At 42.3% G+C, this 18700-nt stretch overlaps 1 protein-coding gene across 1 annotated transcript in view; it reads right to left on the bottom strand.

Annotated features, from left to right (window-relative positions):
• The window catches only part of SNX1 (sorting nexin 1), a 672004-nt gene that overhangs the window by 576487 nt on the left and 76817 nt on the right, over positions 1–18700 (bottom strand). The gene's annotated exons all lie outside the window — the stretch shown is intronic.

Genomic DNA, 18700 nt, shown 5'->3' with positions numbered 1-18700 from the left:
TCATCAAGGGCACAAATCCTAAGGAAACAGAGGGGGACTAATTATCATATGCAATTCGCAAATGACGACACAGGAAGTGACATCACAAGAAGTGGGGTCAAGCGGTTATAAAGACCCTTAGTTATTAGGTCAATGGTCTAGCTTACAGAAACATCGAAATAACACAATCACCAAAGAAATACTAAAAGAGCATTTTTGGTTTTATTTTTTATAAATCGCGTAGTTTTCCCACATATAAAAAGTATAACTGAAGTGGGAAATTGCTGAAAGTGACTATGTTTTTTTAAACAGACATGTGGAACTTGTAAATTACCTTTTAAAAACTGTTTATGGGGACTAAACAAAATGCTCTGGGTGTTTTAAACATTACACCGGCTGTTAATGCATATTTGTTTCCTGCTAGCTAGCTCTAAAGCACAAAAGTGCTTTAGTTTTGTAGATCATTAAGTACCACCTCTCACCGCTCAGGTGAACGCAGTTCCATTCCTAACAATCATTTACAATGCAATAGGACTCCCGTTTACGCGAGACCTATTGCATTGTATCATGGAAAACGGGGGGGGAAGGGGTGAGTACAGACAGACAGGGGCGAGAACGCACGGACAAAGTAGTGCTCAGTCTAAATAACACATACCGTACTGTGTAACACTCGTAGTAAAGGGTCAGTAGCCATGGGATGGTACAAATGACGACATGGGCATAAGGAGGGACTAACAAGTCTCATAATCAGACGGGAGCATTTACAAAAGACAATGTCCCAAACCAATTTAAAACATGGGTGGAGAGTTGGCGAAGCTTCCACTCCATACCTCGAAACGCGGACAGCGCATATGCGCTGTTGCTATCGGCTCGACCTAAAATATTGTGAAACTGCCAACTCCTCACAGGAATTATTCAAGTTATTGCTCTAGATATTTAGAGGAAGCAGTGTTGATAATGTTCCTTTAGGGTCACTACATATACATGCACTGAGCACTGATTTCTAACAACCCTTAAATCGCGGTTTTTCACCTCCCGCTTTCCATGTAAATGCGCGTTCCATGTATATGCCAGTATCACGCATTTTCCTTTAGGATTGACTGTATTTTTATGTTTTCTCACTTACTCGTGCTTGAAGCACTCGCTCTCAACCACAAGCGCATAACTATCGCACGCATTTAGAGGAATGACCCTCGGCAGCAGTGGCGCAGCGCGCCCGGCCTTCTAAGGGTCATTCCTCTTTCCCGCAAGGTTTTCTGTGGCTCGAGCGCGTCGGTTGCTCAGGAGAGCATTTATGACACGATAATCAGCTGTTTCTTTCGACTCCCTAGATCGCCTTGGCAAAAACAGCACATAAGGGCAAAACCGAGGCATAACTGGTGTAATTGATTTTTCAAACCTTAGAATTCTTATTTAGATAAAAAAATATAAAAATATTTTTTTTTAAAAGAGACAAAATTTAATTATAGAATTATAATTTGCACGAGATGATATATTAGCATGAGATGATATATTTGATGAATATCATTTTAGAATACATTTAATAACTATTTGAGACATTATAACAAAAAATCAGTTATACCCTTTCAACATTAATAAAATCAATTATTAATTCCTCCCTATATTTAAAAGATATATATTGACATTATGTCTGAAATGGAGTCCGACAACGCAGTCGCTAACTCCCCTAGCCACACTGCTGACTTTTAAAAATTTTCTAAAAAAAAGATGAGGTCATGCATGATAGATACTCTCAAAGAGGTCATGTCCCACAAAAGAGGGCTGATTAATGATGGCGACACCCTTCATGAACCCTCTTTCTCCAAAGCTCACAAGAAAGTCAAGCACAATGTAAGCACTACTGGTGGTATTACTAACCCAGTTGACATGGGAGGTCCTAGCACCTCACGCAGTTTGGGAGGCCGTAGCGCCTCAAAAGGTGATGGTGCCGCTCGCGGCACAATCAGGATGGGTGTCTCTGACGGCACAGTTTTGGCGGGTGCCCACAGCGGCACAATTGGTGATAGTGCATGTGTTGACTCAGACTCTTACTCTGACGTAGAAGTCGTCTATGATGAACCTTACGACGAGTTCGTATTTGACCTTAACGATAACGACTTAGACGACATGGACCTAAATGCACTTTCTGAGGCTGACTCTTCCCCTTCCTCAAAAGACGCAATTCTTGATCCTCTAGGCGGCGAGATGTTCTCCCCTAACAACATTTCCCGCCCTAACAGCTCTAGAAGGTTCCCTCACGACCATGTCGCTAAGTTTGTTACCAAGTGGCTAAGGAAGTCTCTTGAGAGAGATACACGCAATACCATGCGGTCCGAATGCCCTAGACCATGTATTGATAAGGTCTGCCAGACCCCTAATCTAGTTCCAGACCTCATTAAGTTCTTATTTAAACTGGGAAAAGATCCCAGGAAAGGTCTCGAAAGGGCCCTTAAGGTATGTCAAGATCGCCTTATGGATATCCTCGGCCCACTTACCAGAATCCTCGACCTAACAGAGGAATCACATATTTCAAATACTCCCCTTGACATTGATCTAATAAGAGGATGGAGCCAGAAGGCGATTGTACTCCTAGGCAATGATAATTCTGGGCTTAATATTGAAAGAAGAAAAACTATCCTCAACAGGATCAACCTCAAACTTGGTGACCTCGCAGAGAAAGAGCCCTCCAATAAGCCTAAAGGTCTCCTCTTTGGAGAAGACATGATCAAAACAATCGGTAAATATGTTGCCACCTTCACCGCTCTAGATAAGGCCCAGAACAACATGAGAAGAGTCTTCCCAACAAATATTTTTGGCCAGGCCGGAAGAAGGAGCGTTTGTCCGGCCGTGGAAACTTTCGGCCCTTCTCATCCGGTAGAGGAAGAGGTGCCACTGGTGGAGGCTTCTACCCCTCCAACAAACAATTTTACCCACAGAGAGGACGAGGTTCGCGTGGCAGAGGCTTCTCCTCCCATGGAGCATCAAACAACAACTCTCAAAGTAAGTGCCTTTACTTCTCTTTCCCCTCCTAGGGTCGGGGGGAGACTCAAACTCTTTTTTCACGTTTGGAAGAAATTTACACAGGACCCGTGGGTTCTAGAGACAGTCTGGGGCTTCAGGATAGACTTTGTAGACACTCCTTGCCAGACCATTACACCAGACCTCTAGACCTTCCTTTAGAACATCTAGCAAGCGTCAAGGAGGAGGTTTCCTCTATGCTCAAGAAGGGTGCCTTTATCGAGGTACCTTGGTCGCAAAGAAAATTTGTAAGTACTCTCTTCTTAGTCGAGAAGAAGGACAAAGGTTGGCGACCAGTGATAAACCTTCGGGAGGTAAACAAATACCTCGTTTATCGTCCCTTCAAGATGGAAGGGATCCATCTTCTCAGGGACCTTCTCCTTCACGGAGATTGGCTGGTCAAATTGGACTCAAAAGACGCCTATTTTACCATCCCTATGGCCAAGGAACATCAACCCTTTCTCCAGTTTTTTTGGACGGACACCTCTTTCAATTTCAGGCACTCCCTTTCGGTCTCTCATCCGCCCCTTGGTGTTCCACCAAGGTCATGAGAACGATGGTTTCCATTCTGAGAGCAAGAGGTATTTGGCTAATTATCTACTTAGACGACATCCTCATCATGTCTCAAACTAATGCCCAAATATTGGAAGATCTCAAGGTCTCCATGGGCCTCAGAGAACCTCGGCTTCATTATAAACAGGGAAAAATCCATTCTGACGCCCTCAAAATCCCTAGAGTTCCTAGGTTTTACTGTGGACACCTCCAGTTGTCTCCTCTTACTCCCCAAAAAGAAAATTGCCAAAATTCGGAAAGAAATCAGGTTTATTCTGAGACAGCAATCTCTCTCTCTCCGAGAATTAGCCAGACTCCTGGATCTACTCTCTACTTCGATCCAAGCTATCTTCCCAGGTCCACTAAATTGCCGTGCTCTTCAGAGGGTGAAAGCCAATGCACTCCGGGCCGGTCTTTGGTACGGGGACCTTGTTTCTCTAGATCAACAAGCGAAACTGGAACTCTCTTGGTGGCTGGACAATTTGGACGCCTGGAATGGAAGGGCTATCTTCGGCTCGACCCCGGACTTTGTTTTGGAGTCAGATGCCAGCCTCCACGGTTGGGGAGCACGTCTCCTCGACCAAGACACTGGTGGAGTATGGACCCATTCAGAGTCTTCCCACCATATACATTTTTTAGAAATGACTGCTGGTCTCTATGCCTTAATGAGTTTCAGACACTCTCTTCAGGGCAGATCCGTTCTTCTGAAGATGGCCAACGTGTCTGCAGTCCTTATATCAACCGACTCGGTGGTACGAGGTCTGCGGACCTATCAGATCTGGCCAAGAAACTCTGGATGTTCTGCCTGGAACACAATATTTCTTTGAGAGCGGAATATCTTCCAGGGAAATCCAATATCTCAGCAGATTGGAACTCGAGATTCCTTCAAGATTTCAGCGATTGGAAACTTATTGTGACAATTTTCAATTCCCTGGATCATTTCTGGGGTCCTTTCGAGGTGGACCTTTTCGCCAGCCGTTTGACCTTCCAACTCCTTCAGTATTTCAGCTGGATGCCAGACACGGGTGCTCTGGCTATGAACGCTTTTCTGCAGTCTTGGGCTCCTCACCGCCCTTACGCATTCCCCCCCATTCGCCATGATCCAAAGGGTTCTGCAGAAAGTGAGACAGGAACAGTGCTCTCTCGTCCTGATAACTCATTTCTGGCCGTCTCAAGCCTGGTTCCCCACAGCTCTGGAACTTTCTTTTGACGTTCCCTTCCGGATTCCCACAGCCCAAGGCCTCCTTATAAACGCAAACGGAGAGGATCACCACCTGGTTCTTTCAGGGAGTTTGAACCTTCTTGCCTGGAAAGTGTCAGGCAATCTAACCAATTGTCTGGACTTTCGTCATCTGCTCTCACCCTCCTTGGGGAATCATGGGCACCTGGAACCCACTACAGATATAATAACATCTGGAAGAAATGGTCTGGTTGGTGCTTGGAGAGGAACTTTGATCTCGTGGAGGCTCCTTTCGTCAATATAGTCAATTTTCTCGTGGAACTCTTCGACAATGGTCTCTCCTATAGATCAATTAATTGTTTTAGATCTGCCATTTCCGCAGGACATTCTCTTGTCAACGGTAAGATGGTAGGTAAGAATGTTATCATTTGTAGAGTTCTTAAAAGTATTAGACTAAAAAGACCTCCCAGGCCTAAATACCAATCTGTGTGGGATGTTAAATTTCTGCTTGACCTTTTTTGCTATTGGCCTGACAATTCTCTCCTTAACAGGAAATGTCTTTCAATTAAGCTTGCCTCTCTTTTGTGCCTAGTTTCTTGTCGCAGAGTTTCGAATGTCAAAGCTCTGGACATCTCTGATAGATGTTATGTTTGGTGTAAAATTTGAAATTTTAGGAGAACTAAAACCATGTCTGACTATCATTTATCCACGTTTTGATTTCTGCAAAAAGCTCTGTGTGGTTGATTGCATGAAGGAATATGATTCCAGGATGTCTGATCTTCGTCCTCCTGATGCAAATCAACTTCTTGTTTCCTATGTCAAACCCTTTAAACCCATCTCTTCCCGCTCTATCGCAAGGTGGGTTAAATTGGCTATGAACTTTGCTGGTATTGACCTGTCTAAATTCCAAGCTCATTCTCTGAGAAGCGCAATGGCCAGCAAGTCATACTGGTCTGGTGGTAAGTTGGATGCTATCCTCAAGGCTGCTGATTGGTCTAATGCCTCTACCTTCGCCCATCATTATTGTAAACCAATTGAACATGTTTCTGACGTTATTCAAGGCTTCCAACATGCATAATGTAGCCTCGTGTCTTGTAATGAAATTGCGATTCTCCTATTAACAGGACCAGAGAATATGGATTTCATTAAAGACAAGGAGGCTAACATTATCCCTCCCGTCCCTCCCTGGAGGGAAAATGAGGATTAATTTGGTTTACAATGTTTTTTATGCCTTTTATTATCTTATGTTATCCATATCTTACTGTGCTTCCTTTTGAAGGATACTGTGTGCCTTTCTTGATTTGCTTTATTTTTGTTTTCAGACAATTCGAATTGAGGGATCTCCATGGATTTTTCAACGTTCGCGAATCCCTCGTTCAAGATTACAGATTAATTCTTCGTTTGCAGCTTGATCTGATGTTCGGATGCATTTAAAAGAGGCAGATCTTCTCTGGCACATGCCTTTTATTGATACTATGATGTCACTTTGTTCTTGTTCTTAGTCTTTGTGATGTAAGCGGCTGTTTGTGAGCTGCATTAAAGGATTAATGCATAATGTTAGCCTCCGTGTCTTTAATGAAATCCAGATTCACTGGTCATGTTAATAGGAGAATCGCAATTTCTGACAACCCTTAAATAATCCAATGACTTCAAATATAGAAAAGGTTATTGTTGGGCAGGTTGTATGTGCAACTGGATGCCTTCAAACTGTGGTCCTAAGTCACCATCACAGGTGCCATAAAATCAAAAAATCTGTTTGACCGATACCTTTGGGGATTAAATATCAGTGCATCCGTATATAAGTAGGGTATGTTCCCCAGGCAACAGGCTAATATTCCTTAATGAAAAGGTTTCTTTGGTAAATCAATGAGGTTAATATAACAAACTTCTTGGTATACGATGTTGAGACCGTTTTTATTTAAACGGTTACATCACAGTTCTGTTAGAATTACATCCTTCCTTCTCCATACAAGTTACTCCAATTTCCAGAATGCATTAATTTCCTCCATGTCGATATTTAATCATCCCAATGCATTTCAGCACAAAGTGCCTTCATCTGGGGATATTCTGTAAATAGCAGTATATTATAATCAGGAACATGTTTGTAAACACGAAGTGAGTCACAAACAGTGTTAATCCACTGCAGAAAGTGAGTAAATGTGCTCGTAAAATAATGGTGAAACTGTGAATCATTTCGCTCCGCTTAGAAAGAGATCGGAAACAATTATAAAATTATCGAGGGTCTATTGGCGTGCTCGTGATAACGGGTGGTGAAGTGGTCTAGGTCATTCCGATGCTATTAGGGAACTACGACTTCATCCTAATGTTTAGAGATGTTCAGGTGCTTTTGCGGTAATAGATAGTGAAAGCACTTAGTGCTGCTTTTGAACAACGTACGGTGCTGCATATAAAAAAGAGGGAGAAACTGTATGAGGAAACTTAACTGTTAATGCCATGGGTGAAAACACTCGGTTAGTTACGTTGTGAACATTGTGTGAAAGTTCAAGAAGACGTGATGTTATTAATACGAGGCTTTCTCATGCATTATGACCGAGCTTACGCTTAGTAGATACAGCGTCTCTCACAAAGCGGTTGTGGCTTCTCTGAGAATGTTCTCCGGGAATACCGGTGAAACCTGTTGGGGGCGTTTATCCGTGACGCGCACGTGATGCATGCGTGAAAATCAACATAGAAAGAGGGTTAACGCGCATTCAGTGTGTGTTTAATAAAGTTTTGAGCCGATGGTGTAATCGTGGAATCTAGACCACATAAGTAACATGTACCTATCATAATGAGCAACATAGACAAATAAGCTGAAGATATAAAGTTAAAGATCTACTTATAAACTAACAATATAGTGTGGAGAATATCCATATTAAAAAAATATGATGCATATGTGGTGTATAAAAAAGAACCAATGTGAATGTTAAATAAACCGTGGTGCATACTGTGATGATTATCTATACAACCAGTCCAAACGCAAATGTCTATAAGTAACAAGTGAATTCCATATGATCATGCAAGCCATAAGGCTTCATGGAGCCAAGGAGGGTGTAGCTTTGACTTTAATTTTGTGACCTTTCATCGGATGGTTGATATATGTTCCTTTAATAACATTATTGCAATTATTGCAATTCCAACATGGTTTGGTACCTGAAAATGTTGTTCTTGTTGTCAGTGAACTTGAGTGTTTTAATCTTTCATCTATATTTCTACTCCTAGTATAGGCAAAAGTAGCTTCTTGATCGAAGATATGAATAAAATCTTGTTCCAGTCTTAATATTGGTCAGTGTCTTTTGACGATTAGTTTGTAAGTGATGCACATAGTGGAACATTTTGACACGACTGTAAGTAAGTTTTTGGCTGATTTGTTTTGTGTTGACAATAATTCTGATCTGGATTTGAGCGTGCAGCGGTTGGTGGCTTATATCAAGACATGGTCAGGATACCCACGGGCCTTGAACCTTTGGGTCATTTCTTCCAGTAGTATACATGCTCTCCCATGATTGGAAACAATTCTTTTTACTCTTAACATTTGAGTGTAGGGAAGGTGTTGTTTAAGAGATGGTGGATGGAAACTCCGGAAATCTAGAGTATTATTTGGGTCTGTCTTTTTTCTGTATAGATAAGTGTCAAATCCAGAGGGTGTCCTGGTTACTCTAACATCCAAAAATGTGATGGAGCGTTGTTGTATTTCGTAGGTGAACTGAATGCGTCTGTCAATACAGTTAAGTTTCTGTAGCTGGTCTCTTAGAATGATTTCTGGACCTTTCCGTAGAATAAAGATATCGTCAATGAACCTCACAAACAGTTTGATGTTGGTTATCCACAGGTGTACTGTTAAGATGTTCTCCTCTTCAAATCGATTCATGAATGTGTTGGCATACGCCTGTGCCGCACAATTGCTCATGGAAGTGCCAGTCTTTTGTTGATGATTTAAGTCACAATGTGCTACAAGGGACTTGTTTGAGGATACTTAGTTTGGTTGGTGAGTTGTACAGAAGTAACACACTCATTGGTGTATCAGCGATCACACTCTTATTTTGCAACAATCAACAAATTGATGGAAGGGAAGGAGAACACAAAGAGCAAATGATTATTTTTGGCCAAAGTTTTTACTGCAAAACAAATTATTGGGGAGACATATACAGGCAAACCAATTCAAGCAAAAATTCATGAACTAAGATGGACAGTGTTTTCACTATAGTTCATAACTGGTAACATCAACTCCTCGTGAATAAAATAAACAACCTAGATTAATTAATAAAGAATGGTTGTAAAGTGGTGTCAAAACAACATTTAAGGAGATGATGGAGTGTCGACGTTTTGGTCTAGGGTGCTCTCGTCAGATAGACCATCATCAGGACGATATTTTTCAAAGCTGAAAGAACTCCCTGGAATCACAGAAGATGGAATCTCAACGTGGGGTACAATTTTTCCACGATGGGGTACAATTTTTTGTCACGAATAAAATCTTTATTAGTGAACAGTCCGACCACATGTGTTGGTCAAATATCAACTTCCTTAAGGGTCAAGTTGAGAACAGATCGCTTTCAAGTAAAGATTCGTCCGACATTCAAAGTATCCTGGCGGGTTTGTTCATGACCAAGGTTTCCTTGGCCCCAATGAGTTCGAATTTCTAAATAAAAAACATCCGAGGACACCGGTGTTGTATTTTTTGCCAAAAATACATAAAAATAGTGCTGACCCCCCAGGCAGGCCAATAGTCTCAGGCTGTGATTCAGCACTCGAGCCAATATCTAAATATATTGATTATTTTCTAAAACCGTTTCTCTGTGATGTCACATCATACCTCAGAGACACTACAGACTTCATCACGAAAGTAGAGGGCATGCACTTTAATAATGAGACACAGTTAATGGCAACAATGGATGTCACGTCATTATATACCCAAATCCCTCAGGACGAGGCACTTGAGGTGATTGAGGTATATCTTGACTCCAGAGAAAGACCCCATAGGGTGCCTACTTCATTTATACTCTCGTTGGCTGAAATTTCCCTCCGTATGAATTATTTCAAGTTTGAAAATGAGTTTTTTGTACAGGTCAAAGGGACAGCCATGGGCTGTCCTTATGCGCCGGAAATGGCTGTACTTTATATGGCCCAGTATGAAGAAAAATTCATTTTTCACAATAATCCTTTTTCTGACAAGATACTGCAGTGGTTGAGGTATATAGACGATGTCTGGCTCCTGTGGCAGGGGAGCCAGACTGAGTTGGACCTTTTTCACAATTGGATCAATTCACGTCACACTGACATCCAATTTTCATTACAATCAAGTAATCGAGAAATGACCTTTCTAGATGTCTCGATTAAATGTCAAGAGGAACATCTCATCACATCACTGTACAAAAAGGAGACAGACAGAAATACCATATTGCATTTCAATAGCTCACATCCTCAGTGTCTAAAACAAAACTTACCCTATGGCCAACTGCTACGAATTAGGAGAAATTGCACTGAGTTGGAGGAATTTGATAAACACGCTGAATTGTTCTGTAAAGAAATGGAAGGGAGGGGATACCCCAAAAAACTGCTCAAACATTCAACAAAAAGAGCAAGATGCACACCGAGAGAGTCTCTGTTAGAGAAAAAGAACAAGCTAGATCTCAACAAACTTGTTTGTGTGACCACTTTTGGTCCCCACACTAATAAATTTCGACAAATTGTCCTTAAAAATTGGCATTTATTAGAGAACCTTAACTGCCCCATGCCCAAGCCCATCTTTGCTATGAAGAAAAACCCTAGTATTGGGCAGCAACTTATACGTGCTGACAGCTATATTCCTAAACCCATAAGTAATTTGACAACACAATGGAATCTGCCACCGATTGTGGGCCATCATCGGTGTGGGAATTGTGTTGCTTGCCCAACAACCCTGGAGGGGGAGGTCTTTGACCATAAAGGAATTTCTTGGAAACACACCAACTTCACTAATTGCAAAACTAAAAATGTTGTTTATGCAGTGCTTTGCCCGTGTGACAGGGTGTACATAGGCAAAACGAGTCAACAAATCAACACAAGAATAACCCAACATCGGTCGCGAATCAGGAAAAAGGTCCAATCGGCACCGATGGTTGAACACTTTGTGAGCCAAAATCATAATGAAAACCAGTTCAAGTGGACTGTGCTAGCCACAATTGATTCTAAAAATGTATCAGGATGCGTGGACAGTGCCTTACTACGCAAAGAGGCGTACTTAATTATGAAGTTCGACAGTATAAATAGCGGTCTAAACACAATGAGCGAGCTGAACAGGGTATAACCCACTTCGTGGAACCTTTATACCGATCCCCTTGAGCCAGGGTGCAACCATCCGGCCACTAATGATTTTTTAACAAAAATCATTAGATCTTTTTTTCATATATGGACCACAATTCCCATAATGCAGTTCCATGACCAATTAGCGTAGCTCCGCCCTCGTCACGTGACCCCAACCTGCTGTTACCACATTGTAACGAAGGAGGTAGCAGGATGGCCGGTCCTTACTTTCATGGAATAGGAGACATTCAGCTCGGCGATTAAATCTTGGTTTGAAGGTAAGCGCCTTTTGCCGCTTTCAGCTAAACAGCGCACACGCTGACTACGCCGCTACTCGGGTGATTGTTTTTTCAACCCGGTTTCATTTACCTTCCAGAACTTGAAAATCGGCACTGCCGGGTGACTGTTTTTTCAACCCGGTTTCATTTACCTTCCAGAACTTGGAAATCGGCACTGCCGCGCACCCGACTAACGTGTGATACAGATTCAGTAATGTAAGTACTGGCCTCTTGAGCGCTTCATGCGCCGGCAGTCACATGCATTTTTTAACGCTAGGTATTATTTCTCACCAGACCTGTTGAAAAACTTGCCACGTCGTCCCCTGTAATACAGAGAACCGGAGAAGGTTCACTACGCGTGATCACACACTAGGTAAACCACGCTTATTACTAAATTTGCAATTGAGCACCCTTATTGTCCTTAAATCCACTTAGCCTATGTCACCTTGTTAATTACAGGTGAGCACTGCATAAAACGCTGAACTTGAGACGCACAACTTCCGCTGGTCATTGACCAGGTATGAAGTATTTTTTTTACGTCCAAACAACTGCTCTGTATTTTAGACTTTTTGGGAAAACTAGTTTCATTAAGTTTTTTTGTTTTTCCTTGTAAACAGTTGATATACCTTTTAAAGACTCATCCAGCCCTGATGAGAGTCTGGTAATTTCAAAAACCAAGACTTGAAACGCGTCGGCCAATACATTAAGTACAGCCTGAATCCCGAGTGATAAGAAAAAACCTTTTGCATCAATTTTGTAATTGTAATCATAACAGTTGCAAGTTTTTGTGTCATGAATTGTGTAAACATGCAAGAATGGTTTCATCAGGTTTCAACTGTTTTTGTTAGGTAGTTGATTAGATCACTACTCGCTACAGTTGCTGTTTTTGATAAATATTGTGATTTTTGTGTATATTTTTTCTCCAAATGTCCAAATTGATTTTGTATCTGTTCAGTTACTTTGTGTTTTGTTAGCATGTCATCATCAAAATGTATTCTCTGTTGAGTTGATTACATGTCCTTTTTCTTTTCAAAAATGTTGAAATGATTAAATACTAAAGCAGCCTAACTTTGAGGCTAGGAATAACGGATTAATTTGCGTTTATTTCTATTGAAAGTAATTGTTCATACTAAGTGGTTGCGAAGGCGCATCTTATTTGTTTATCATTAATTATTTCCAGGCAGACAGTCGCCATTTTTGAAGTCCGAGAAAGATCATGAAACAGACTCTCTGAGAAAGACTGAAGGAGAAGGAGAAGTAGCGCAGAGCGATTAGAGACAGAGAGACAACAGCTAATAACGAGAGAGGTTCCAGTGACTTGGAGGGAAGCAGAGGAGATCGAGCATAGCGGTGCAGACGTGTACTCGTGACTGCTGAGGTGTGATTCCGAGACGAGCCAAGACACAGACGAGAAGGGAACCTAGATGACTGCCGAACCCCGACTTCACGTTAATAAGGTGACCTCCGCCCTTTCCCCTATAGTGTGCACATTCTAACCTTTTACTTTTCATTGCAGAATATATGTTATCGTATAGTATTGTGTTTATAATCATTGTAATAAAAATACCCCAGTTCTTAGTGAACCGACATGTGCCTTGTATTCTTGTTCAATCAGGGTAACCTGGTCTTCTAGTCAGACATTGTTTGCATGAACAGATGCGAATCCCGATCAGGTAAGAAGTGACTGAGCAATGAGGGAGAGAGGGAACGTTTGATGCCAAGAGCAGGAGGTACATATATCAACTTGGAAAGCCATACTAAATTATATTGTTGTAGTATTATCCTGAGTAGACAATGAGAGATTTCTTCCATAGGTGTTCATAGGAAAGTGATCGTCGTTGGTACGCGGCGTTAATGAGAGCACCGGGGGGGATACGGTGTATAGGTCCGCCGGATTGTGGATTGTGTTGTGAATGAGAGCACCCGGGGGATACGGTGTATAGGTCCGCCGGATTGTGGATCGTGTTGTGAATGAGAGCACCGGGGGGACACGGTGTGTAGGTCCGCCGGATTGTGGACCGGATATGAGAGAGAGAGAGCACTGGGACTGCAGGCCCGTGTGTAGGCACGCCGGATAGCGTGTCGAGTGAGCACTGAGTGAGATCAGTGTGTAAGGGTATATAATCAGATCTGCCCCAGGGTAGGTTAGTCTGGGCCTAAGTGGCCGCGAGACTAGCTGGTATGAATAGGATATTGTAGAAAATCCATGCATGTTTATTGGTATTTGCCCCATCCTTAGGTACGAGATGTACATACATATATCTATACCCATTGTAAATATGTTCTAAGGAGGGAGGTGATTACGTTCCGACTGGGTTAGAGGGGCTCCTGGGAGCTGATTCCATCTGGTCCGAAAATCCAGTCGTTACAACTGGCTATACAATAAGAAAACAAGAGAAAGATGCAGATGGCAATCTGCATGTAGTGCGCACTGTTCCTAAGGAAACTGATTCCAATACATCAACAATATAAATCACACAACACAACTTTAACTTAAATGCACTTAGCCAATTTTTAGTGGCAAATTTTATGCAATGATCATAAAACAATTCCATCATTGTTTACATTACATCCTATTACATATATAGTACACAAAATGCAAATGTGTCATTCTCTTTTTCAGGGAATAGCATCAGATATAACAAAAAATAGGTCAATGATATTTCACAATTTTCAGGTCATTGAAACATTAATACAATTATCTCAACATTTCCAGAGCCCAATGCATTTTGGGAAATATTCTTCCCTTCATCAGGGGCAGCATCCTAAAACACAAAATGAGCAAACATCACAATTTCATCTAATCAAAAAGAAGAACAATAAGACACTCTATTTAGGTGAGTCCAAACTGTAATATCTCCGTGTCATAAGCTATGATGTACCCGTGAGTGCAGGGCTATAAAGCATTGATGAAAAGTGGGAACATTTTCATGCACTCAAAGATATCGATCCAAGGGACCCAAAGGAAAATTTTAAGCGGTTTTGCACACCTTCTCACTGGAGTGAAACTGTTGTGTTATATGACGCCATTTAAAGTGGTGAACCAATACATGCAACTGTTATTTGCGTGTAAATACCTGTATTCTGGCTTTAGGGAATATTAAAAAAACGTAGTAAAAATGCCACGTGTCCCGAACGTATACTGCAAAGCAAATAATAGTTGCCCATTACTGAATATATAAAGACGACGGGAAAGCTACTGACTTCAGAAGTCTCCATTGGTGTCACTTTTTTTCATCACTAACCTGCAGTGATGGAATGAAGAAAATGCCTCCTCTATTCTGTGGTGAGGATCATAAATGCTCCTAGTTCTAGCGACAATTCGCAGTCTGTGGAAGATATATTATCTAGCATTACTCTTTTTAACTACCATTCAAACTGCGAATAATTACTGCTATGATGAAATCAGACCTACCAGTATTCTTCTTCTAGCGCTCAGGAATCGATACTGTCAAATCCGAAAAAGATCTCTACCTCAAATTCCTAAGAGTTGTAAATAAAATCCTATTACTGCTCTACTCATGTAATGTGTTAAAAAAACACCAGAATAGTTTTACATGCTGACATACCTCTTAGAATATCAATGTAAGTTTCTCCTAGTATCTTCTTGGTCCGTATTCTGCTCTGTCATAGTGTAGATGCAATCTGAGTTTCCTCATAAGCTTAACCACATGGCTGCTGGGCGTTTTCCCCCCCTGTGCTGGAAAATGCCATTTTAGTGGCACCATGACGAGCTCAGCTCGTCATCAGCACACGACACCTTTGGGTGATGACGCGCTGAGCTCGTCATCAGCATCGAAAGGGTTAAAAAAGCTAATGTTTAATTCCAATGTGTTGGTACCTGCTGTGGGTACAAACGAAGTGCCTTTTTGTAATGTTTTGAGTTTTAGGTCACTAAACCGGGAAATCAGAAATGTTGAGGACAAGGTTGTCTACTGGTTCCCCTTCTTGCTCTTGTCCTTCTTTGCGGTCACTTTACGGGTTTGTGGATATTTCTTGTCTTTCTCCTTGGTATTTTCTTTTGCTCCTCCTGGGTCGTCCTGTCCTTCGGGCCTACCTCTAAAAAAGGCTCTCTGGGTGTTTCCATAGTCGCTCCTGATGTTGAAGGGATAACATTCAAAGTTGTAGTGATTCAAGGGAGTCAATTTGGATACTTAGATTTACCTCCAAACTATATGGAAATCATTAAGCAAGCAAGACGTCCTACCACCAGAGCATGCTATGCTGCAAAGTGGAAAAGGTTTGCTGTATACTGTAACAACATCAATCCTCTGGACGCATCCACTAAACAGATTATTTGCTATTTACTACACTTGCAGGAATGTAACCTTGCGTACACCTCTATTAGAGTACATCTTGCAGCTATAGCGGCGTACCTACAAAACAGACAACATCTTTCCCTGTTTAAAGTACCAGCAATAAAAGCTTTCATGGAAGGCCTCAAAAGAGTCATTCCACCAAGACTACCGCCTTCCCCAGTCTGGAATCTCAACATAGTACTTACCAGACTAATGGGACCACCTTTCGAACCTATGCATAGGTGTGAAATACAATTCCTCACATGGAAGGTGGCCTTTCTTATAGCTATTACTTCACTCAGAAGAGTAAGTGAATTGCGGGCGTTTACAATACAAGAACCATTTTTGCAGTTACACCAAAATCAAGTGGTTCTTAGAACAAACCCAAAATTCTTGCCTAAAGTAATTTCAGCATTCCACATCAATCAGCCAGTGGAACTACCAGTCTTCTTTCCAAAACCACAGACGGTAGCAGAAAGGGCCCTACATACATTAGATGTCAGAAGGGCGATATTGTACTACATAGCAAGAACACAAACTTTCAGAAAGACAAAACAACTATTTGTAGCGTTTTCTCCTACACATAGGGGCAATCCTATTTCTAAAGCAGGCATTGCCAGGTGGATTGTAAAATCTATACAAATATGCTACTTAATAGCAAAAAGGAAATTAACTGTTCCTCCTAGAGCTCACTCTACACGTAAACTAGGAGCATCTATGGCATTCTTAGGAAACATTCCTCTAGATGACATATGCCATGCAGCTACCTGGGTTACACCACATACCTTCACAAAACACTATTGTGTAGATGTGCAGGCAACACAACAGGCTAGAGTGGGACAAGCTGTACTAAAGACTTTATTTCAGACTGTTGCAACAGACACTGGTGGCCACCGCTAGGAAGATAACTGCTGTATAGTCTATTCATAGTGTACCATCTGAAACCCATATGCCTCGAACGGAATATGCTACTTACCAGTATGCATCTGTTCTTGGCATAGAGGGCTGCAGAGTGGTACATGCCCTCCCAGCCTCCCCGGAAACCTGTGTCTGTTCCAACACTATCTTATTTAGATACACTTACATGGGCATTTCTATCTGTATTCAATCATACTACACCATCTAACCCTACTATGGCAAAACAATCTAAGGATGGAGCCGATGCCCATGCGCACTAGCACCCAAAGGAGGAGTCACCAGCCTACAAAAGACTTCTCCAAGAGAAAAACAAGTGCAACCATCCGAGCCCAACACCAGATGGCGATCTATTCTTCCCTTCCTGTATAAGCTGGTCTGCCCTTTTTTGATGTTCCTTAGGGAGATGTGTGATGACTTTTTCTAACTCGTCATAATGTGCCCTATCATAGCGTGCAAGTAGCACTTGTGTATTAGCTATGCGCCAGCTGTTTGCTGCTTGGGATGCTACCCTTTTGCCTGATGCATCTATTAGCTTGAACTCCTTATCAGGAGGAGGAGCTTCTCCTGTAGATAATGAGTTTGCTCTTTTACGAGCGTTTGTAACTACAAGCGAGTCCAGAGGTACCTGTCCTTTGATAAATATTGGGTCCTTTGGGGCTGCCTTATATTTTTTATCAATTCTTGGGTTTAATACCCTAGCCCTCACAGGGTCTTTGAATATGTCGGCTGTGTGATTGAGAAGACCCTTTAGCATAGGTAGTGTGCCTGATGTTCTTTGTGCAGCATTTAGCGTTTCTAAAAGGAAATCCTCTATTTGAGGTTCTGTATGTAAATCTACCTTATGGTATTTTGCTGCCCTATTAATCAACTGCACAAAACCTGTATTATCATCAGGTGGTGAAAGTTTTGAGGGGTATAATTCTGGGTCGTTATCATCTGACCCTGCATCATAATTCTCCCATGGGTCTTCCTCATCTGGGATAGTGTTGTCATCCCCATGAGGTTCTCCCTCCCCTGTATCACTGTCCACATCTGTTTGAGGTGTAGATGGTCTTGGTGTAGAAGGTGGAGGAATAGCTGGCCTAGTGTGAGGAATAGGAGAAGAGGGTGTGTCTCTAGGCCGAGGAGAAAGGGGAGGAGTTGTATTTGTCCCCATTGTTCTCTTTTTAGGAGGAAGAGCTTTGTCATCTAGCTGTTAATTTTTCCTCTTTTTCGTTGATTTTGTCACCACTTTGCCAGTTTGCGGATCGATAAACAAGGTCTTTTGTTTTGGACCCGTCTGCTGCTCCTGTGTCGGTACCGAAGTTCTTGGTTCCGAACTGTGCCTTTGCTTCTAACCGTCAATGTGTTTTCGGCACCGAGAATTTGCTCGATTCAGATTTTTTCGGTGTCGAGTAAGTCTTCGACGTCGAAGCATTTTTCGGTTTCGACATGGAATGTTTAGATGCCGAGCTTTCCTTTGTATGGAGCTTCGGTGTCTATGTCGATGTCGACCGTTTCTCGGATCCGACATGGTGGGAGGCCAAGAATTTCGGTTTCTGTTTCGGTTACGTTGGCAGGGTGTCGGAAACTTTCTTCGGTAGTCTGACCGGGATCGAAGGCGGGGTCGGTACCACACGGGGTCGTTTTTTTGGTAAGGGGACGTCGTCACTCACGGTTTGTTGAACGTCGATTTCTTCGACATCAGACTCGTCCACTTCCGACCCCCACTCGTCTTCATGTTCCTCTTCTTCTACGAGGTGCTAGTCCTCGAACAGCTCCGGGATTGCCTCCGACTGCATTCTCGAAACCTCGTGTCTTCGGGCTCGATGGTTTCTAATCGTCGACTTGGAGGAGAATGCTGCGCAGGCTTCGCAGTCCCTGGATTTGTGTTCAGGCGCTAGGCAGAGGTTGCACACCTCGTGTAGGTCCTTGTGTGGGAACTTAGCACCACACGTTGGACATCTCTTAAATGGAGTCCTTTCCATCGAGAAAGGCCTCCCGGTCTTGTCGACGTAGAAGAAAATGTTTATTGTTGGAGTCGAAACACGTCGGAATGGAAATGAAATCGCGTTCGATAACAATACCGTCGAATTGGAAAGGGAATACGCGCCGAAATATCACTTTTTCTCGAAGTCGATCCGGAGCGCTTCGATCCTCATCCAAACCCGATGGCGGAAAAAAACAATCTAAGGATGGAGTCGATGCCCATGCGC

Source organism: Lissotriton vulgaris, chromosome 2_2 (assembly GCF_964263255.1).
Source record: "Lissotriton vulgaris chromosome 2_2, aLisVul1.2, whole genome shotgun sequence".
NCBI lineage: Eukaryota > Metazoa > Chordata > Amphibia > Caudata > Salamandridae > Lissotriton > Lissotriton vulgaris.
The sequence above is the reverse complement of the archived record's forward strand: the minus strand, read 5'-3'. Positions and strand labels throughout refer to the sequence as shown.